Source organism: Thermobia domestica, chromosome 15 (genome assembly GCF_964235325.1).
Source record: "Thermobia domestica chromosome 15, izTheDome1.hap1.1, whole genome shotgun sequence".
In the NCBI taxonomy this organism is placed as follows: domain Eukaryota; kingdom Metazoa; phylum Arthropoda; class Insecta; order Zygentoma; family Lepismatidae; genus Thermobia; species Thermobia domestica.
Window position 1 is genome coordinate 134,310,750 of NC_137468.1, and position 17,334 is coordinate 134,328,083.

Consider the following 17,334-nt stretch of genomic DNA (forward strand, 5'->3'; position numbering starts at 1 on the left):
CATCATCATCCTTACGTCTTGAGCTGTAATTGCTTAAAGAACATATGAGAAAGTCAAGTCCTTGACCTACTAATTAGAATTTGTTCGTTACCATTAGACCACGGAAGTCGAAACCATCGCAATTTGTAGTAATGTTCAATTAGCACGGCAGATTCCAAATCATGTTACATGTTCCTGTATTCTTTATAATTCGATGCTACAATAATAATAACAAAAAACAATGATGAAATAAATCACCCAGATCTCAGGGTCGATGAAGTGTTCCTGGAACGGTTCGTAACAAGGAAATAACAGAGCTATATTACGGAATGCGAGGCAGTAAATCAAAACAAAATCCACACATATCATTGTTGAACGAAAAATACCGCAAAAGTCCCCTGAATGAAAAATGTATAGATATCAGCTAGCATAAATGCCTCTTAAGATCACATATAATAGAAGGGATAGTTGATATTAAGAAAATGAAAATATAAGGTTTCTTAAGAAACCAATAGTGCAAAACGAACATCGCTTTATTGTATGTCCTTGTACGCATCGAATAACACGGAAACAGAGTCAACAGTCTCAGGCTTTAGGGAAAAAACTGAAAAAGCTTGATTTTATAAGGGATTTGGGAGTTATTTTTGATTCAAAATTATTCTTTATTCAACATATTGAAACTATTTGCAAAGAATACTACAAAAATCTTGGATATATTTATCGAGTCAGTAAAGATTTCCAAAATGGCCAAACTTTAATTGTACTGTATTATGCATACGTCAGGTCGAAATTAGAATATTGTAGTAATATATGGAACCCTAATATACAGAAATACTCATTCTTGATTAAGCGTAGAGGAAGGTCGTCTGGTATCGGACACCTTAGCTTTTTAGTCTGTCAGGCTTAAAAATACCTATATCCAATTACTTAATGCACAAAAGGATACCTTGGTATCTTATACACAACATGCTAAAGGTGATTTGACAGGTAGTAACTAATAATATTTATTTTTGTAAAAAATCAAAGATAATAGAAATTAGCGTCCTTAAAAAGTGGAGGGTGGTATCGGACAAACATAAAACTATACATAATCGCTCTTTTGAGGTAATTTAATAAACCAATTACTTACAGAACAACTTACAATTGCTAGCTGTTTACTTACAGGAGTTCTTATACACAAAATACAGTTTTATTAGGCTTTGAAACAGCCTAAAATAAAAGTAAAACACAAATTTCAAACTTCTTAGTCTCATCTCCACTTATTTTTTATTGTAACACAAATCACAATGATAAAACAGTTTGTCATCAACATTGGCATATTGTTCATGGACCCAGTCTTTATATACGTTACACTATATCCAATCTTCATCAAAAGACTTCCCACAGATTATGATGTTTAGTTTTCAGCAAGTTTGTAAGTTAGTTTTGCAGTAATTCTGGTTTGCTTAGTGGCATTAGTTGACTATCCAAAGCCTGTACATGATTGTATAGTGTTTCCTCTTGGTCGCGATCAAACGTTCTACTAAACGTGCCTTTGTTATCCGAGAAGCAAGGCTTCTTTTTCTTTCAACAGTTTTTTTCTTTTTTTTTTTGACACAATCTCCTAATGTACTCTTAGGAACACTAGATCTAAAACCGGCTAGACGTAGTGCCATTTATTTGGAAATAACTTTATCCATGGCCAACCTTATATTTTCCTCATCCCAATTGCCATGTACTTTCCCAATGGTTTCCTGAAAAAGCCAGAAACGTCATGTTTATTTACCAATGTAATGTCCGATACCACCCGATTCCACTTTGTCCGATACCAGCCGAACGACTTACAACGTATGAATGGCTATCTACCGGATTGTAACAACACGAATGCAACTATACTCCTAAATTATAATATATACATCCTAATAAATGTTGTGATAACAATAATATATCAAAACACTTATTTTGTAATAAGTTATAGCCACATAAATCTATCTCCATGCACCTGATCACTCGCAAAAATACAAAAACCTTGAAGCACGAGACACACCGTTCATGAGACAAATCCACTATGGTGTGGGCTTGGTTAATTCATTCCGATCAACTCACTGTAAGCTTATTAGGTGCAGTCCTAAGCGGGAAATAACGAAAACTGCTTTTGTCCGATACCACCCGCTGTCCGATACCAGACGACCTTCTCCTACTCAAAATAAGTTTTTAAGGTTTATTACACTTAAGAAAACAAAATTCTACCCGAAATTTGAAAGCTACATTAACCTTGTTGAAAATTTTAAATTTGAAACATTAGAACTCAGAAGAAGAAATATTGATTTATTATTTTTACACAAACTCTTTTATGGCAAAATAGACTGTCCTGATCTTAACGACCAAATATGTATCCACGTACCATCCACTAATTGCGCACTGCTTCGAGAAATACATTTTTTTTTGTATGACAGCGAAAACAAACGTCTTAAGCAGATCTCCTATATGGAGAACTAGTGCAACCTACAAGTTAGTTAAAGAAAATTCCAACCTTGATGTACTGGCAATGGATGTAAGTAGTTTTAAGAATTCTATTAATTATGTAAGCCGAATGTAATTATTACCAATAGTTTTATTAACCTATATAATCTGTATAATGTATATACTATGTAACACTGTAATTAGGCCTGTGCCTATGTCAATAAATCAATAAATCAATTTCTCCGTTCCTGAGCTATATAGCCTGTAGTACTTCAGTAGACGCACTAGAAGCAGGGATGACGAGATACTGACGCGCTAATTTACACAACTTTGGTAATGTTTGTTCTTGTTGCTTCCACCACTGCAGTATATCTAGTTCTCTTACACATGATGACATGTTGAGGTAGATGTCTACTTCATCATCAAATTCATCAGAGACTGAATGTCTATGTTCCCAATCCATTAGTTTATTCTTCTTGGTAGGTGGTTCCAAGTTATGCCAACTAGACTACAGGAGGCGATGATGATGAGAAATAAATGAAATAGTGGAATGAATAAAGTGGGAGGAAACAGGAGAACGCCGCGAACCCCCCACACGGTGTTTGTCCACTACAAAGTTCACTTGGCGAGAGCTCGGATCAAACCACGGACCCCATACACCTGAGGTGAACGCTCAACCACTGAGCCACCGTTCCAAGAACACCTAATCGACCCTGGCGACTTGGTGATTTATTTGATCATTATATTTTGTTATATTTGTAGCATCATACTATAAACAATACATCAACATGTAACACCATTCGATATTTGCCTTGCTAATTGAACATTACTGGGCCGTTTCATGATTAGGGGCAAGTTTGAAGGTGCAAAATCTGAAAAACTTTTTTGCTGTTCAATGCTTTTTTTCCTAAATATGCCCTATATATAAAGTGGCAATGTCACCTTGTGCACGGCAGCGCAGGAACGTTTATATTTTCTGAGGTACATGACAAAGTTTCCAAACGCGTTAGATTAATTTGTCATTACCGTAACACGTTTCCAAATTTTCGTTTTATTCTATATTTTCTCTGTTTAAAAGGCAGTATTATGTTACAAATTGACAAAGGGGGGTGTAAAAATATTTTATAATAAAAATATAAAAGTATTAGTAATTTTTAGTACTTTATTGAAACAAAAAATACATTATCGTGACGGTAATGACAAAAATGTAATGGAAATGACTTATGACACACAGGATGCAATTATTGGAATATATTTGACAGAATACAATAACACATTAATATAATTCTCCTATATCAGTGCTCTGGTGCAAAAATGGTGAACCCCACTAATACAATTTGGAGCTCATATTGTATATTTGTTCACTAGCCAAACATTTTTTACTCTTCTAACAAAATATAAATATATTGTAATAAATTTTATTTGTGTTTTATGTCATTTCTGCACAAAACCCATATGAATACTAATGCTCTACACAGTAAGGTCTTATTGCTAGTGCAACAACACAATATAATACAATGATTATGCAATAATAATACACACAAAAATACAGTGTGTGAATATTGCCATCAGTTTGAGAATAATACAGTTTGCATAAAAGACTAAAAAAAAACATAATTTGCTGCTGATAAAGCAAATGAACACTATGCAACTGTTTCAGATCAACAGAAAAAATAATTATGTACTTATGGTATTTTTTGTACTGCTGATTTGTTTCAAAAAACGAAAGTATTCCCGCATTCAAATAACCTTCATTTCTAACAATATTCATAAACTATTCATGTCGTTTTTTTCTGACAATACAACTTTTACAGATTTGTCATGTTCACTTTTTTGGGCCTGAAACAATTGCACACTGTTGATCTGTTACAGAAACAGGAAAGAATTCTTACATTCAAAGAATCCTTCCTCTCTGAGACTGCTTGGTACACTTTCATCAAATCTGGTATTTTTGGCAAGTTGTTAGGTACTAAGGAATCAACAGCCGAAATTGCAGAAGTATCAATGTAAAAGAACTTAATGTTTGAAGTTTCAGACCTATTTAACATATTGAACATTGCTTTTGCATCAGTTAAGTCGTGTCCACGCGAAACTAATATGTCAGCTTGTTTTGCGAGAAGCACCGAAATGCATCTGCTGTATTTCTTGAGAACACTTACACTGATAGTTCTCAGAGAAATCAACGTAGAGTACACATTCTTTCTGTGTAAGTGTCTGTTTAAGTGTCTTTACTAACACTGATGATCAGTGGCGTATTTACGATTTTGTTTCGGGAGGGGCTTTGCTAACTTTCGGTGGGGGGGGGGCTTTGCCTGGAAATGTGAAAATTCTGCAAGATATTTCATTTACTTTCCTATACTAAGTAAGATTTCGGTGGGGGCCTAAGTCCGGAAGCCACCCCCCTAAATACGCCACTGCTGATGATATACGTTGCAATTGTGTCTAAGAAAAGGCAGCATATCGTTTTCAAACGCACGTGCTAAGTCTGTCACCGAACCTCTTACCGTTTCTTTTTCTGTAACTCGTACTATAATTGTTTCTGATGTGCCGTTCTTTTTGTACTTCGTTCTTTTTTCTTTTTTATTGTTCCAACAATACCAAAAAGTCTGTTCCTGTGGATTTGGAATTGTCATATTTAGCGACTTGCTTTTGCACTTCAAATATTCTCGATATGAAGAGGATTTGTTTTTGGGATTACAACATATAGTTTGAGCAAGTTCATGTAGATTATTTGTTTGAACCACCCTACAAAGTTTCAATTTATCTGCTTTGAATTGTAAATTGGAATGCATTTTGCTGAGGGATAAATAAACATACAAATGGAATGATACAATATATATATATATATATATATATATATATATATATATATATATATATATATATATATATATATATATATATATATATATATATATATATATATATATATAAGATAAATAGATACGAAGATAAATACATACGAAAAATCTTTAACACTTTTAACTGAAAATTAAAAAGAAAGTTCTACTGCACATACCTTAACAATTTACGTGTTTTCGCAATTTATTTTGAAAAAATATGCCATTAGTCATTGATGTTGAATTTTGATTTTCAAAATATTGCATGAATGACATATCATTTTCTTGGTTCAAAATTGAATACAAAATCAAGATTGTAAAAAGTTTTTGCCATCATCACCAAAATCGAATATGAATACTGATTATTCAAGCTGATAACTAAATTATTTCTATTCGTTAAATTTACGCGCAAAATAACAGTACAGCACGTTTTGTGTGTGATAGTGAAAAAGAGTCTACATGATGATGATGGCATTTCGGTAGGAGGTAGAATGATTAGATGCATAAGATTTGTAGACGATTGACGCTTCTTGCAGAATCTGAAAAGAAAATCAATAAACTGTTAGAAAAAATGAGAAAGGGCTTTGAAGAATATGGGATGAAAATAAATGTTAGAAAGACAAAAGCCATGGTGATTGGAACGAAGGGGTCTGTGTCAAATATAAAAGTAGGAGGGGAGAAAATAGAACATGTGAATAGTTTTCGATATCTGGGTAGTATTCTTAGTAATAACATGAAGTGCGAACGTGAAATAAAAGCAAGGATAGGAATGGCGAAAGAAGCCTTTAGGAGGAAGAAAAGTCTGTTTTGTGGGACCTTGAATAAAGAATTAAGAAAGAGACTCATAAAATGCTTCGTGTGGAGTGTTGTACTGTACGGGGCGGAAACGTGGACATTACGCAAAGGTGACGAAAATCGACTGGAAGCCTTCGAAATGTGGGTGTGGAGGAGAATGGAAAGAATTACTCGGGTCGAGCGGAAAACGAATGAGAGAGTGTTAGAAATGGTGGATGAGAAAAGAACACTTTTAGATATTATTAGGAAGAGGAAGAGAAACTGGTTGGGACATTGTCTAAGAAGAGATTGTATCATGAGGAACGTCCTAGAGGGTATGGTGGCGGGAAAGAGAGGGAGGGGGCGAAGGAGACTACAATTAATGGATGATATTAAAACAGAAAGATCATACGCGAAGACGAAGAGGTTAGCGGAGGACCGCGGAGCATGGAAGCTTCTCAGCTGCGGCAAGTGACCTGCCAATAAAGGCAGAATACCTATGATGATGATGCAAGTTTTGTATTTTTTTTTTTTTGCATATTTTAAATATAGCATAGCCTTCTGATTGTCACTAGCAAAACAACAAGTCATTTCCGGAACGAAATTTGACGTAACGGTAAGGACCGTTATGAGAATGACGTTTCTTCGCATTACAGAAATTTCTAGAAAACTTTGCATAGGTGGGAAGTCGAAATGAATTCACCAAGAACCTGGTCCATAAGGATTACAAAACAGACGTTACATCATTGAATTATATATTATATTTATAGCATAAAACTGTGTTACGGTTATGACAATGAGAAAACATAACTCGCCTGCAGACAAAAGCAACGATAAAAATCTTCAAACCGCCGTGCGTTGGATCCCATGTGCCTCCCGCACATGCAAGGGATACGAATTACGCTGCGCATTTGTTTCGGATGCAATATTGCCAAATCGAAAGCATTTAAGAACAAAACCGTAAGTAGTGACGGTACTGACACTAAAAGCTAGGGACAGCTTTCATCACCAAAATGTAACCTTAAAACAAACGAAAAGAAAAATACTGTTATGTATTTATATAAATGGGCTCAAGTTCTCTAGGCGGCCAAATAAACAAATACATTTTCGCACTTGTATATACCAGAAAATACCATGAATGTTCACGTACCTGTTGCTGGGGACACGTTATGGTAGTGACATTTACGAATAAAATAATTATTTTTTAAAAAAATAAAAATAAATAATTCAAAGTTACGTATTGACAGTACATTAGTGTGACACTAGCTACTTATGTCCACAAACACAAAATCGTATTTCTGTTTAGAAAAGTATATTTTAACACGGGACATGAAACTTGCCCCTAATCGTGAAACGACCCTACTACAAATTGCACTAATCTTATGAGCACACGCCAGTTCATGGTTTTGGCCTCCGTGGTCCAATGGTAGCGTACCAATTTCTACTTACTAGGTCAAGTGCTTGACTTTATCATACGTTCTTTAGGTAACTACGTCTCAGGCTGTATGGATGATGATGGGATGAATTGGTGGAAAGAAAACAGTGGGAGAAAGCGGGACCACCCCAGAAACTCACACACACACGGTGTTTGTCCACCACAAAGCTCACATAGCATGAGCAAAGATTGATCCGACGACCTCTAGCACCAGATGTGAGTGTTTTTTCTACTGAGCCACTGTTCTCCCTCGTAGATCAAGCATCGGTTCACATTCTACGCAGACCGGCCATAATAACTAGCATTTCTCCATTTTATTCTGTATTTAGAAGGTAAATTCAGTACCACCAGATATGTCAACTCTGACGCGAAGTCGTAGTAGTTGTAGTAGTATTAGCAGTGGTCGTAGTAGTAATAGTAGAAGTAGTAATAGTATTAGTAGAAGTAATAATAGTAATAGTATTACCAGTATATCCCAGTCTTGAATAAAGACGGATTACGACACATTACGAATAACATAGGCTGACAGTAAGACCGTACGAACACGGCAAAAATAGAGGCAGTGAAGGACATTAAAAAAACAAATAGGCTGACAATATTAGTTTCCGAACCGTTTTTCAGAGTATCTGGGCCGGCTTGGCCCGGTTCGGCCCGATATGTGCCCGGCCCGGTTCGGCCCGAAATGTGCCCGGCCCGGTTAGGGCCCGGTCCAGTTTGATATTACTTGAAACGGGTCGGGCCGGGCACCGGGCCGAACTAGGTGCGCCCGGCCCGTGCAGAGCTCAGCTGTGTATTGGATTTTTAATACAACTGTTTGCCTACTCATCGGAAACAATGACAGACTCAATAAGCCAACTGGTGATTATATAGTGAATTACAAGTTGAAGGAAAAGTGTTTTGTCAGTTATCATTTGACAGCCGTGATAATGAAACGTGCTGTATAGAGAAGAACACAATGGAAAGAAAATACAGACTCTTATCTTTTCAGTCAATACATGAGTTGACATCTGTGATGATAACTCAATATTAAGGTAATTGGGTTTCAGACAAGTATAGTGTTCTAGATTTGCATTTGCAGTAAGCTATCTTTTTTAAAAAGAATTGGTCTAATGTAAGCGTAATTGCAATTTACTTTATCATTTATCTTAAGGAGTTAGCAGATGTGCCTTCAACAATGAGAAATGACACCAGGGGCGGATCCAGGACAGACTTCTGGGAGGGGGGGGGGCAGTGGGTTGTAATACTGATAAAGATATGCCACATTTACTTGATCCCTAGTCTTCCGTTGCAAGCGCTGCTATCGACTGAAGGAATTCCACTCGTTTTCTCTCGCTTAGCAACAGCTGAACCCTTATTGGCTCAACGCGTGGGTGTGTGAGGGTGTGAATTTTAATTCGCATTTTTGCCACGGCTCAAGACATTTTGGCAGCACAATACTTATGTTAGAGCTCCTTTTAAGAGCTCCAAAGTCTGGGATGGTTTCATTTATATATAAAATAAGAAAGTTTCCTCTTCTGGGGGCGACGCCCCGATTGCCCCCCTGGATCTGCCATTGAATGACACACATAAATAAGGGGGAGCACGGGGCTCAGTGGTAGAGCGCTTATTTCTGGTGCTTAGTGTTTTGGACCTTTTACGATTCCCGGCCAAATAAGTTTGTGGTGAACATCGTGTCTGTGGGTTTTCTCGGGGGTATTTCTCTTTGCTTCCACTTTCTCATTCCACCAATTCTTCCATGTCAATTCACTTGCCACAATCTTCGTCTCCCTTGGCCTAAAGGGCAATAATCGTGGGACGATAAACTGAAAGATTTCAAATCATTTTCGAAAACGAAGCGACGGTCGAGATGAAAAGTAGATTTTGATATTGAGGAACAGAAGCTTCAACATTAGTTCAACTTTGTCTTAGATTACAAATGCTGTTGTAGTGTTACATGACATAATATAAACACTACCAATTATAAAGTGGCTGTAAATACAATAAAGGAGCATTTATCAACATTTTTAAAGTTAAACGCCCCACGATTATGCCGAGGATAAAGAAGACAGTGATAATGAGAAGGGTGATAGTGATGGAATAAAGGAAGTGGGAGAACCTCAAGAAAACCCACAATACGGTGTTTGTCCACCATAAAGTTCATTTGGCGTGGGCTGCGATGGAACCAGGAACACCATGCACTAGAGGTGAACGTTCTAACACTGAGCTAACGCGGCCCATTATCAGTGTTTAGAAAACAAAACAATATAGTTTCCCAGACAGCACAATGCACGTACAGTACCTGTATAGTACATGTACAATTGCACGGATGCAACATGTACATCATCTGTATAAATGCACGCCTGTACATGTGATACACATATACATCACAAGTCCTATTCAACATCTTCACGTGCACAGGACATGTGCAATGCATACGTACACGTCCTGCACAAGTGATTTACATCTACTGCGCAGGTGATTTACAAGTAGCACACAGGTGATTTACATGTAGAACAGCGGTGATTTACATGTAGCACACAGGTGATTTACATGTAGCACACAGGTGATTTACACGAGTAACTAGGTGATTTACATGTAGAACAGAGATGATTTACATGTAACGCACAGGTGATTTACACGCAGTACCCAGATGATTTACATGTAGGACAGAGGTGATTTACACGTAGCACATAGGTGATTTACACGCAGTATCCAGATGATTTACATGTACGACAGAGGTGATTTACACGTAGCACACAGGAGATTGACACGCAGTACCCAGGTGACTTACATGTAGGACAGAGATGATTTACACGCAGAACCCTGGTGATTTACAAATAGGACAGAAATGATTTACGCGCAGTATCCAGATGACTTACATGTACGACACATGTGGTTTCCTCGTAGTGCAGAGGTGATGTAAAAGCATATTCGAGATGCAACAAAAAAAAAAAGAGTTTATATATTTGGTGCCTTACGTAGTAACACCATATATAGCACCAAATATTTTTTTTGCTAGTCGCGCACGACTAGCCCCGCCCAAAGGGTCATACCCTTTATTAGGGGATGAGGAATTAAGGAAATCTCGGGTGAGGAGAAAGATAGATGGGTTAAGTGAGGTTTAATTTATTTATTAAATCTTTATTTTATTTCGAAATCATAATAACATTAGGGGGGAAGCATCAATTTTCAGCTCTGGTATTGACTGTTGGAGCTGCAGGACATCATTGCCTTTAACCATGATCATACTATTAGGTGATGATGAGATGAGGATGAAGTGCAGAAGACGTCACAACACAAGGTATTTGGTTAGTTCGACAAATGCTGATTATCTTCTGATCCAGGGCTACTCTGGATCGTGATGAAGACAGTGGGAGGCCTGTTGAGACAGTAGGACTACTGTGCAGTAGATGGGAAAATGTAAGGTGAATCGAGATGAGTGATGAAATCGGCAACGAGAGGAAGATCAATGCTGTCAGGTGGCAGTGAATAATAATACAGTGAGAAAAGCAGAGACAACGGTGTATGGCGAAGGAGTTCTCGTTTTGGGAAAGTGGCGTCGGCGTGCATGGTGTCAAAAAGTAAGGGCTGGTGGTTCTGCAAGCGTTGAGAAATATAGCGTAGGCGGAGTGTTTCAAGGTGGTAGAGAATATGTGGAAATGGAGTACGGCCATACAGATCTCGAGTAGGACTGGAAAGACGGATACGAAAGGCAAGTCGGAGTGCGTGGCGTTCTAGAATTTGGAGGCGTTTATAGAAAGAAGAGGGAGCATCGATCCAAGCTGTAAAGCCGTATGTAAGGACTGGTCGGAGGAAGGATTTGTATGTATTAAGAAGTGTGACAGCAGAAAGACCCCAAGTAGTGCCTGTAAGGCGGCGAAGAAGGTTAAGGCGTGAGTAAGACTTGGTACAGATGTACTTGAGGTATGGAGTCCATTTAAGATGTTGGTCGAAAGTAATGCCTAAATGGGTGACTGTTTTGCTGATGGTGACAGGAGTATGGAATATACGGAGATGGAGATTGGTAGGATTGCGATGAACACGGGAGCGCTTTCCAGGTGGTAAGAAGATAATCGCTTGCGTTTTAGCGGCATTGATGGTAAGACGCCACGTGTAACACCAAGAAAGAAAGAAAGGAATCTATGGCAGGTTGGAGAGAAGAATTAATGCGTTGCATCGTATTTCCTGTGGCTAAAAAGGCAGTGTCGTCGGCATATTGAAAGAGTTTAACGTTCGGGGGAAGTGTTGGAAAGTCTGCGACATATAAAAGGTAGAGCAGAGGGGATAAGGCTGATCCTTGGGGGACTCCGGAATGAAGGAAGATAGGATAGGAAAGGTGATTATTAAATTATATATAGCTAAGTCTGCAAGAGAGAAATTGATAGATGAGGCGAATATAACAGTAGGGCAGGTGAAAGGAGAAAAGTTTATAGAGGAGGCCAAGATGCCAGACTTTATCAAAAGCTTTCTCGAGGTCAAATAAGAGAGGCAGGAAGGTTTGGATGTGTTAAACTGATTAGTGATAAAAGTAGTGAGGCGGAGGAGTTGATCGGAGATGCTAAAGGAAGGACGAAAACCTGCTTGATGGAGAGGGAGTAAATTATATGCTGAAAGGTGGGTGTGAAGGCGAGTGACGAGGATACGTTCGAGAATCTTGCTAAACACAAGGGTGAGTTGGATAGGGCGGTATGAAGAGACAGATTGTGGGGGTTTGCCAGGTTTGAGAAACATTAAGGTAGTAGAAGTTTTCCAGGGTAGAGGATAGAAGCCAGTGCGAAGAATGAAAGTAAAAATGGTAGAGAGAAGGTAAAGCAAGACATAGGGACCTTCCTTGATGTGGCCGTAGGTGATTTTGTCTATGTCAGGAGCAGTGTTCTTCTTTCGGGAGATGGTATGCTGTATATCAGAAACAGTGATAGGAGCTGTAAGTGGATTGTGGAGAGGTAATGGATGATCGGGGTGAGGTTGAAGGTCGGGTGACGAAAGATCTAAAGTGTCAGTGGGATGTCGGCGAAATACTGGATCTGGTGCAGAAGGAGTGAATATATCCTGAAGGTAGGTGGCAAAAGCGTTGGATTTAGCAGTATCGTCGGGAAGAGGTAGTGCATCATCTAGAAGTGGATAGGTAGTACGTGTGGATTTGCCGGTAAGTTGATGGAAACGCTTCCAGAATTTGGTGGGGTGGGAGTTATCAGAGAGAGAATTGCAAGTTTTGATCCAATTTCGGCGTTTGTAAGCTACTAGGTAATTATGGACAGTACGTTGGTATTGACGATGGAGCCTAAGGGATTCAGGATTGCCGGTACGGGTGAAATCACGATAGAGTTGTCTAGAACGCCTGATTAAAGGAAGGTATTGAGGTGGCAAGGGCGGTTTGTGTGGATGAATGGTAGACTGAGGTATGTATTTCGTAGATGCAAGATGAATGGTGTCGGTGACAGTGTCAAGAGTTGTATAAAGTTCGGTTTCGGTTGTTGGGGGCGGAACAGGTTCAAGAGCCGTATCAATGTGGGAGCGGTAACTAGCCCAATCGGCCTTGTCGAAACGAGGGGAGGTGCGAGCGGGAAGAGATTGATAATTTACAGGAGATCGTTGCAGGAGCAGCGACAGTTTAATGGGAAGATGATCGCTTCCAAGCGGATCTAAGACCGAAATCGTGCAACGGTGAGAGAGATTGGATGATGTGATCACCACGTCAGGTGTGGTATTACTGACAGGGCGAGTTGGTTTCGGGAGAGTATGAATAAACCCAGTAGTATGAGTGGTAATATAAGTTCGAAAATCCTGCTGTTGTTGGGCTGAGCGGCTATGAAAGTTGATATCGGCCATAATAATGAAAGAGCGGAAGTTTGCAGAGATGAAGTGAAAAAAGTCGTGCGGAATGGGATGGCCAGGGCGAACATAGAGAGTAGCAACAGTGACAGATATATGTCTGAAATAGAGAGTGAGAATGAGATGCTCAGGGAGATTGGGAACAGCAGAAATATGTTGTCGGAAAGGAATGCTGGGAGGAAAGCCAATGGCAACCCCACCATTTGCACGGCGTGCCGGGAGTGCATTATCATGGCGAACTATCTGATAGCCAGAGATGCGGGGATGGAGACGTGGAGTCAGATAAGTTTCGTTGAGGAGAAACGTACTAACATGTTCTTCTCTGAGCAGTTGTTCAAAGAGAGGTTGCTGTTGGCATAAGGAACGAATATTCAAAAATAGAAAATTCAATTCCATGGTGAAGGCAATGAAAAATTTGAGTTTCTGGTGCGGATACCTAAAATGGTTACACTGCTGTCTGGAGCACATCAGAGTGAAAATATACAGTTGGGCCAGAATAGGTTGCTTGGAATTCGACGTTAAGGATGGCTTTAGCTGTTTGTTGAACCTGGTGTAAGATGTGATGTCGAAGGAAAGGGTGGATATTCTGAAGAGTAACAGTAATGAAAGACAGGAATTGATTAATAGTGATCGGTTGGTATACAGATGATGGCGGAGGAACAGTAGTATCTTGAGTCCCGTGAGGACGCAGAGGGACAACGAGTTCTGGCTTGAAAGGTTCGGCTGTGGGTCTGGCTTTGCATTTGTAGCTGTATGTGGGATGTTCATGAGAACCACAGGTACTACAGAGCGGAGGTTGCTGAAGATTCGTGCAGGTTTTGGTATTATTTGGTCCGGAGCAGAAACCGCACTTAGGTGTGTTCGGGCATTGAGAAGTATGGTGCGAGTTGTACGTTTGACAGGTTTCGCATCTGACAGGGAGTGGTGCCGGAGATTTAGATGGTTCAACCCTGTGTCTTTTGCGATAAATATAGGCTCCGTGCGAGAGAAGATTGTCGATAGTTGTTGAGGAGTTAGTAAGCACACGGACCATGTAGGTGTTACCAGAAGCGTTTTTGATGCGGATGCATTTAAGAATAGAGTGCCCGTCGAGTTTGAGTTCCTCTGCAAACTCGTCATCTGTGTAGTCAGGGGGAACTCCTCTAATAACGACAGAGAGTGCTGGTGAACGTCGAGGTGGTGGTGGTTGTTTGGTGCGAGAGGGAGCCAGCTTAGAAAGATTTGCGTTTCTGCCAAAGACCTCATATGAGTGGGTGTTAAGAAGTGAAGAAGCCAGATTGGAATCAGGAGACTTAATAATGATACCCTGACGGGTCGAGACGATTTGGGTGATCTGTGAGCGAGGAACGTACTTGGTAAGACGAAGGTAGAGCTGCTTAAGATCTTGATATTTCGGGTCGTAATTTGTGGGTAAGAATGAAGTAGTTGCTGGAGCCTGTAGATTTGTGACTGGAGGTCGATTTTGCGGAGTAGGTAATGATGGGAAGTCTGTATCCATGTTGAAGTGACCAGAAGTGGTTGATGATGATGATTCACTGAGTGTGTGATGTCGTTTAGCTCGTGGTGAATGCGACTGGGGGTCCTCTTTAGAGTGAGGCGATCGTGAACGTTCAGGACTTGGTTTAGAACGGCGTTCTTTTCTTTTATCCACCTTAGTGGATACAACAGAAGTGTCTGCATCAACAGAGGTTCGTCCTGTGGAAGACATAGCGAGTGCTAGTGAAAACACAAAGATGATACAACGAATATTGGTATCAGGTTCTAGGTTGAAGACCACCCATTCGGATAGTGGTCTAGGTGAGGAAATGCCCCAGTCTAAACGTGTCGCAACAAGCTACCCTTGGCTGAGATAAGTCTGATAGCTATTGCTCAGCGAATATCTGACGAGCAAGTCCCAGGATCGAGGACAGGAGTACACAAAACAGCCGTGCTGACGTTTGGTACTTCACAGCTGATGATGTCGATATTTCTATCGACCTGAAAGATGCCAGCACCAAAGACATCACCTTCAAAGTTTTTCACAAGTAACTAATAATTGTCAGTGAGAATTTTACTTTTGGAGTGTATTATTTACAACGAGCAAAGCTTTAAGTAGTATCTTTGACATGTTTGCCAAGCAACAAATAACGCAACATATTCTGCTGTAATCGATCACGAAAATAAATTTTGTAAACCTATGAACTCTCTGACAGTAGTTACAACGGTACAGTGCTTCCACCTGTTGATCTTGTATCCTAGCTCAGAGGACGTTATGGAGTTTTTACAATCATTCAGCTATCATTCGTCGAAAAATTTCTATAACACCGCCTGGAGGAAAAACGACACCTACCAGAAATGGAAGTTACTTTATATTGTTGATGAGAATGAGAGTAAAAGAATGAAAGTAAAAGTATACACTTGCACGGTATTATGGACGTATACACACGTGCAGTAGCCGTGCAAATGCACATGTGCACACAACGGCTTATCACTGGTAATTTAAATGTGCTTCATCTACGCAAATGCACATATGTACATGCATGGCTTAAGTATGGGTTATGTACGTGCGCTGCATCCACGCAAATGCACATGTGTACATAACGGCTTAAGCACGGGTTACGTAAGTGCGCTGCATCCATGCAAATGCACATGTGTACATAACGGCTTAAGCACGGGTTATATAAATTGTGATTCATCCATGCAAATGCACATGTGTACATAACGGCTTAAGCACGGGTTATATAAATTGTGATTCATCCACGCAAATGCATATGTACACGTAACAGCTGATGCACGGGTTATATAAATGTGCGCTTAAACCGTTCAAATGCACATGTGCACATGCACGACTTAGTCACTGGTTATGTACGTGTGCATAACCCTCGCAAATGCACATGTGCACCTAAACGAGTTATGTATGTGTGCTTCATCCACGCAAATTCACGTGTACGGCTTATGCACGGGTTATGTATGTGTTCATCATCCACACAAATGCACATGTGCACATGTACGGCTTATGCATGGATAGGGCACATGTGTCGTACACGTACGTGTTGTCTGGGTTAATTGTAGATCTTGCAATTTAATACATTATAATCGTTTTCTATTTCCTGTATAATTTAAGGTCATCTGAACATTCAGCTTCATATTATAAGTATGTAGATTTAATAAGACAATCTTGTACGTGATTGCATGATTTGATGGTTCATGCTTAACCTATTTGAACATATTTGATTAAACCCATATTACTGATTCACCCAGATATCATGAAGGAACGAGAAATAAGACTTGAATATTTTAGATGTTACTTGCTTCAATTCTTATTTAAAGATACATGTGTTAATATGATAAATATAACATGCTTTGTTCATATGTTAATATACTGATATAATACTTAAATATTAGTACAATGAATTACTTATCTTAACCTCTTTCTGCAGTAATCGTTGCTTGCTGCTAGCTAAACCACATGTTGCTTGCTAACCATCATACTTTGTCTTCGATCACACATAAACTGAGTAACACTCTAAAACATCGTTAAGAACATGTGAATCTTGTATATTAATGAACATGAGTGTTTCTCTAAAACCTATGAATAAATATGCTTTTCTGAAACTATTAATGAATATGCTTGCTTAGTTGCACTTCGCAGCACATTGTCGAATGCACAGACACAACTTGAATAGCACACTGAAGGCACTGTTGCCAGCCAATGCAAATACAACTCACTAAAACTCACCAGAAAAATCACTAAAAGAATCACAAAGAATTCACTAAAACCATTAAACTATATACAAAAATGAAACTAATATGAATAAAAATAATGCACATATGCAAGCTTATCCATCCTCCCCCTCCTTGATTGGACACAATCAATTAATGCTCTAGGGGCAAAGGAATTAATTTAGCAACACTGCGCCGAAAAATGCCACTTTTACACTTCACAGTTGGCACTCACACTAAATTATCACTGCCCGGATGAACTTCTTCAATCACACCTAACTTCCACACTTGAGGAGGAACATTGTCTTCTTTTAACAATACGACCATGCCCGATTGTAAATTAGGTTGAGC